This window comes from Halichoeres trimaculatus, unplaced genomic scaffold (genome assembly GCF_033239565.1).
Source record: "Halichoeres trimaculatus isolate MK-OKI-2021-1 unplaced genomic scaffold, fHalTri1.1 fHalTri1_scaffold_11, whole genome shotgun sequence".
Classification (NCBI taxonomy): Eukaryota; Metazoa; Chordata; class Actinopteri; order Labriformes; family Labridae; genus Halichoeres; species Halichoeres trimaculatus.
This window is the reverse complement of record NW_027437189.1, coordinates 28062861-28069819: the sequence shown is the minus strand read 5'-3', so window position 1 is coordinate 28069819 and position 6959 is coordinate 28062861.

Here is a 6959-nt window from a genome sequence, read left to right as displayed (position 1 = left end):
TCTCTCTTTACTGTGAGAGGTGAAGTTTTTATATGCATGAGATAGAAAATGTTGTTTTTTTTTACTAGTGCATGAGCAGAGAATGTGTGTGTAAAATCAGTTATCTATATGTGAGAGGTGCTACAGTGTGTGTAGATGCTTGTCAAGTGTCCAGTCTGGTCGAGGTGTCAGTGAGTCATAGCTCCTCTGGATAATCTTCAATCTCCTCACTGCCCAGTCTCCCAGGAGCATATCATCTAAACCCCCATCTTCCTTTATCTTACCACCCTCCTCTGTCTCTTAAACACCCCTGACCCTCACCTGCTGTCAATTTTTCTCCAGCGTAATGCCTCACACACAGACAGACACTTCTCCTTCTCTGCAGCTTCCCTGCCACTCTCCTTTTACTGTTGTTACACTTCGTCACCAATACTCCGTGCCAAGGCTGGCCATTTATTCAGCTGCTACATTTCCTGTGGTGTTTCACTGTTGTCCTTTATCCTTTCATTTTTCCCTTGCAAAGCCAAAATGTTGCGTTTTGTTGAGAAAAAGACAGAGAGAGTAACAAAAGACACTCAAAAGGCCTTGACTTCAGAGTCATGTTTACTTGAGTTTAGCTGTGAAGAATCCAGCCTTTGACTTCCCGGCGATTCTCTCTGACTCTGTTACATGATACGGCGCTACAAAGAAGTCCAGGTTGAGATATATTTTGCTGCTGTAGATGTCTCTGTCAGATATACTTCTTTTCAATACACTACGAGCCCACAGAGAAAAGCCTCCGCAGTGTACACATTGATTTTTTCTAATCAAAGACGCGCTCTCTTGATCCAGTGATGACTAACGGTGACTTGACAGATGAAGAGATTTCTCTCGCCGGTATGCCGCCACAGCACAGATGTACATTCCTAACATTAGAGATTTGATGGCTGATTATGTGGTTGGATTCTTGACAGGAGTCCAACAGGAGTTTCTAAGTGGGACAATGCAGCAACAGGGGGGGGCCGCTGGGAAAGGATATTTCCCTTTCAGTAAAGGGCAGAGTGCACAAACAGGCCAATTAGAGCATGGTGGCTGACACATGCATTAGTTTGTCTCACACCCACATATAGGCACATATAAGCTCCTCTGAGGCCACCTCAGCTGATGAGTACACCATCTGTGTGCTCCTGGAACAGTATGGCAGTAGAAAGAGTGACCGTTTTCACCTCTTCCAGATGCCATTTTAATAATTCAGCCGGCCGTGATACCAGAAAAGATTTGGTGATCCCAAAGCCAGCACTTTGACCCCTTATTCAGAAGGTCATAACTCAAATACACTCTGTGACCCCTGAGTCTATCTCTGAAAGTGGCTGAGGTGAGTGTCTGATATTAAAATGCTGCACACTACAACTTGTTTACAAAGAATAAAATTGTCATGCAGTTGAGTCGTACAATTCGTCTCTAAAAAAGAACAAGCTGCTCACTGTCGAGACATTTGCTAACCAAGTTAGATTGAGGTCAATCGAATAGGACACTTTATGACTCAGCAGAAAAGTTTTCAGTATCACTGACAAAAGTTAAATCTTCAAAGTGAAGAAGAATTTCCTGTAAAAGCAAAATGATGAATGGACAGAGAAGATAGATCTTACACACAATGAGTACAAATCTTTTAAAACATTATTTTTCTACCCTCTTGTAAAAGAGACAAACAAAAACAAATTTTCAATGAAAAACAAACAACAAAATATTTTCACCCTCAATTTTCAAGAGATGTCAAGTTTAGAAGGAATTCAAGTTTTTTTTATGACCAAGAGAAGCTGGATGAGGCATGACTGACAAAATATAAACATACAAAAAATACAAAACCTCAAATGCTGCTCAATCAGAAATGAATTGAAGCATGCAAATGGTCGAAAACCTTTGAATCTTGGTTTGTTATTGATCCTTAAACCTACAGGTTTAACCTGTCATAGATCATCTAATTAACCCACCAAAAAAGAGCCTGACACATTTCCAAAGCCTGCTGACTCTTTGGTGAAAAGGTTAGTGTTAATAATGACAATTATCAGGAGCTACTGGACCCTTTTACCAACTCTGATAGGGAAAATGAAGCAATGTCCTGTCCTGCAATCCAGACACCACTGGATAAAGTAACAAAACTGTAATTAGAAGTGATGACGATGCTGAAGAGATTTAAAGAACTTGCCAAGGACAGAAATGTCAGTATAAATGTTCCTGAAGAAATCTAGTCACCCTTTGCATTACCTTGGTAAAATTTTAGTTTCCTTTAGTGAAAGAAGAAAAACTGCAATTGAACATAAAGAACACATTTTACAGGACAAACTTAAAATTTGAACAATATGAAACATATGCTCAATAATATCTTTGAGTCTCTGTGTCTTACTTTGTTGTGTCTTACTTTTCTTCATCACAAGACAAACTGAAGCAGTGGAGAACGATATTTAGCTGCTCGCATACATTGTATAGTAAAAACAAGGTGTGGCACATTGTTCTACAAAGGCTACCACACAATACTTGCTTTAAATCATGCACACACCGTACAAAAAAAAAGACTTGGTACACTATTCTGAAATAGCACAAAAAAATGTATGTGTCATATTATGTGGTGCAAAAGGAAATGAAATACTCACATATTGTACAAATAAGACTTTGTGCACTGCTCTGAAAAAGTTCCAACACAATACAAGCACAAATTCACACAAACAGCTGCATTTTTTTTTCACGCACAAAGTCACTCCTTCATTCTCAAAATCATGTGAAAACCTTAGTGAAGGATAATATAATACAGCAGGATCTTCTCTTTTGTCATTTTTGGACAAACTTGGTTTCATTTTTCTGTGCACTTCATCCATCTGCTCTGTGTCTGTGTATTCACAGGCTTCCTTAAACGCCCGAGTGAAATTGCTGTGATAACTACATATTACATACACACATAAACAATATCTTAGCCTTCACAAACCACTGGGAGTTTTCTGTTTGTGCAAACTGTAAGGACTAACGATCATTCAGTGCGCTCACACAAATGTGTCAGCGCTGATACATCCTGGAGAAAAGTTAAATTTGATCTGATGTCAATACATCATATTGAGTTTTGAAACCCCGACTAGATGTTTTAATGTTACATCAGTGTCCAACTTCCTGCATTGGCTTTAGTTGAAACATATTAGGAATTGATGTTGTGGAAAGGAAGCAGATCTGGTGTGATTCAGCCATAGTTCATCCAACAAGAAGGCTGATAAGAATCTGCTGCCATCAAATCTTACATAGCAATTTTACTTAGCATAGAGCAGGTAAATACTTTAGGTTTAACACAGACATGGCCAGACCTAAATATGGACATAAAAGATTAGATCTGGGACAAACATGTAAAGAGTATACATGACTGTTCAGTTAATGAATGACACAATCTTATACAGTTTAATATACTTTTCAGACTTGATAACTTTTACGAAAAGCTGTACAGTATTTTACCTGTTGTCTCTCCTCTCTGTCATAGAGGCCAATCTTCAGCAGTCAATTTAACACACTCGTTCTGGTCATGTAATAAAGTATCAATGTAAACTATATCAGTGTAGCTGCAAGCCCCTTATCTTTTGCTGATAGGAAAGAAAGCTGTTTTGTTTGGGATGGTTTTTGAAAAAAAATAAATAAATAAAACAAAATAATCTGCTTTAATTCTAGTTTTCCCTTTATAAAAAAAAAAAAAAAAAATATATATATATATATATATATATATATATATATATATATATATATATATATATATATATATACATATATATATATATATATATATATATATATATATATATATATATATATATATATATATATATAAAATATCAATTTTATTTATATATTTATCTATATTTAATAGATTTTTTTTTATTTTTTAATAAAGAAAAACCTGCTTCCATGAAAGCATTACCTACAATGGAATTGGAGGGACTTTATTTGGCTGTTTGAAAAGAAAAAGATAAGAAAAAGATAAACTTATCTTTAACCAACATTGGGCATCCAGTTGTTCATGTTTACCCTGTTGGAAGCAGAGTAAAAAGTGGTGTGTGAATGATTACTTTCTCCTGTCTGTAAATGAGCTATGTCTGCAATTTAGTCATATGCAAGACTCAGGATTCCTCCAGCTGTGAGCTCCCAATTAATGTTTCTGAAGAACAAAAAATACAATTTGGTATCACAGAAACTTCAGATCCTATCTTTACTGTTTGGTTACCTTACTAATTAGGGTGAAGACCTCATTTAGGAAAGAAATATAGCATATTAACAGTCCTATAACAATGTATGTGTCCAGACTCTAGATAGGAAAAGTCTATCACAAACATCCAAACTGAATTAGCTTTGGTTCCTTTGAAGAATGAGCTGAGCTATTCAAACTTGTCTGTATAACCAAACACCTGTGATATATTATTCATTTATTGTACTTTCCTCTTCATAAGGATCCCTAAACAAGAAAAACCATTTAACACGAGAACTCCTGATGAATTTCAAAATAAAATGGACCATTCTGTAACATACACGTAGACTTAATCTTGAAGACTAAGTAATCCCTGTCACACTAGAATACATTCCAACCCTATTAGGTTATTTTGATACCAGGGAGGACCTGAGAGCAGTGATGCGTACGTGTGTATGACAACGTGCATGGTGGGAGGTAAAGTATAGATTTCATGTTAATCACACAACTGCTGGTGGTCTCGTGGGTTGGGGGTTTGAATCATACGTGAGAACAGTAGCATTATTGATGGGCTCCCAAAACCCTGGGAGGCGTCCGTCATATTGATCAGATCACAGAGCGTGTTCCCACTGAAGCCCGAGTGTAAGGAACAGCCCCGGGATCTGAGATCAACAGGTCAGCTCGCACTCACCAGCGCATGTTTTTGCCTTAGTGATTCACTGGTCTCTCTGTTACACTCACACTGACACACATCTACCTTCACAGGCAGAAACCCACACAGACACAGGGATTCATCCCATGCATGCATAAACACCCAGCATACTATGGCTGCCAAGAGCCCCTGTCAGTCATCGCTACTGCTTCTTTAAAAAAAGATAAAAATCCCATCAGCACTTTTCCTGGATTATCAGTGTAAGATGAAGACTTTTAACATTTACATCTGTCTACAGGAAAGGAATGAAAGGGTAGATCTTAATCGTTACTCTAACACTGCTGCTGTCACTGTCTTCTTCAAAGTTTCCTTTTAAATTAGAGTCAAATCTGGATGAAACTTGCGCCCTGAGGCAGTGGTTGGATGTTGAAGCCATCCTGAAACCTGTGGGCAAATGCAAATATTGACATACTTGTGTGCCAACTGTGAGCCACCTGCAGCCGCCCAGGGGTGAGCACAGATAGCCAGCAAACAGGTACCAACAGAGATGAGGCACCTGCGGCACCTGTGAGGGGAACACCATCTGTTAGCCACCTGCGCACAAAGCTGGAACAAAATCTTTTCATCGCTGATGATTTCAAGAGCTACACTGATGTAACTTTTGTTCTTCTCAGACACAAGAGAGAACCCTCCAGGCTTCAACATGAAGTCATCATGAAAGAGTAAAACAGCAGTTTCTGGAAATTGCTGTCCATATTCATTTGCTAATGCGTCCAGTCTGTAATGATAACATGCTGTTAGCAAGTGCAGAGATGATAATTCCATAATTCCACTCATTAAGAATATCATAATGTCATCTATGAATCATTTAGAAAGGCAGAATTCTAATATTTATAATGCGCTCAATCCTCCTACGAAGAATATCTCTGTCCTCTGTGTGGCCAGCGATTCTACGAGGAAACTCTTCATGACGTTAAAGTTTATGACCTGTTTCAGGAGGTAAGAGGAACTCCACAAGTACTTTGCATTGTTGTCAAAAATAATGTTATATATACAGAAATGGTTTAAATAAAAAAAGGGTTTGTTTTACTAAAAAGTGGATTCAAAGCTTGTTAACCCCCTGTAATTTGTTAGATTGGGCCTGACTTGTGGAAGCCAGGAGTGTTTTTGGCCTTTCCCCAGAAAGAAAACAGAAGTATAAGTAAGGAAAAAGCTTTCCTAAGGAACCCTGTGCATTTTTCCAATCTACCAGATCTTCATGAGATGAGGTCAATACATAAGGAACTTCTTACTTATTCCTAACCATAGACTATATATAGAGTGGACAGTGTGGCTCTTCCATTTATTATTGTACGGTTTTGAAGCTAAAACACCTCCTTCACAGGCGCTACCATTGTAGCAGTTGTGCAGCCAGAGTCTGCGCAGTAGACGATGAGGGTTTCTGGGGGAATCTAAGTGGAGCTGAGTGACAAAAATAATAATTATTTTTTTTCTTTCAAGAGTCTAAACTTTTTTTGACTCTACCTCCCGACATGTTTTACAAAACTTCAGCTGTCAATCATCGTTAAACGTTACATAGGACTTGATATCTTCAAATCACCACAACAATCGGATGTGAGAAACATCTCTACAAGGAGTATCAATTTTTTTTAAGTTTGACTACAGTCCATCTGGAATGACTGGAAAGCCAGATTTTTTTTTACCTATACTGCAGCCAGCCACCAGGGGGAGCAGTTTTTTGTGGAGACCTCACTTCGAGTTGAGCAAGCAGCTAGAATAAGGGCTGCCTTAAACTCCAGTGTGAGATAAACTGTTATTCTTTAACCTGTAAATCATGTAAAGCTACTACAAGGGTATCAGAGGTGAAAAAATAAAGCCAACAAAAATAAATAGATAAATCCTCTTTGAAATTTTCTTAAACTATGCCAGTTTTCCATCTGCCAAACCTCTCACCAATCTCCATTTCTACTTATTAATCATATAATGTATGCTCTCTGCTGAAATAGAAGCTCTGAACATTGGTCAACACACTAATGTGTGTATTCACAGTGTTCATGTCTGCCTCTCGTGTGCAGGTAACAGTAAAAAAAACAAAGATTTTATCCCCATTAGGCACAGTAATGACATGTCCATGCT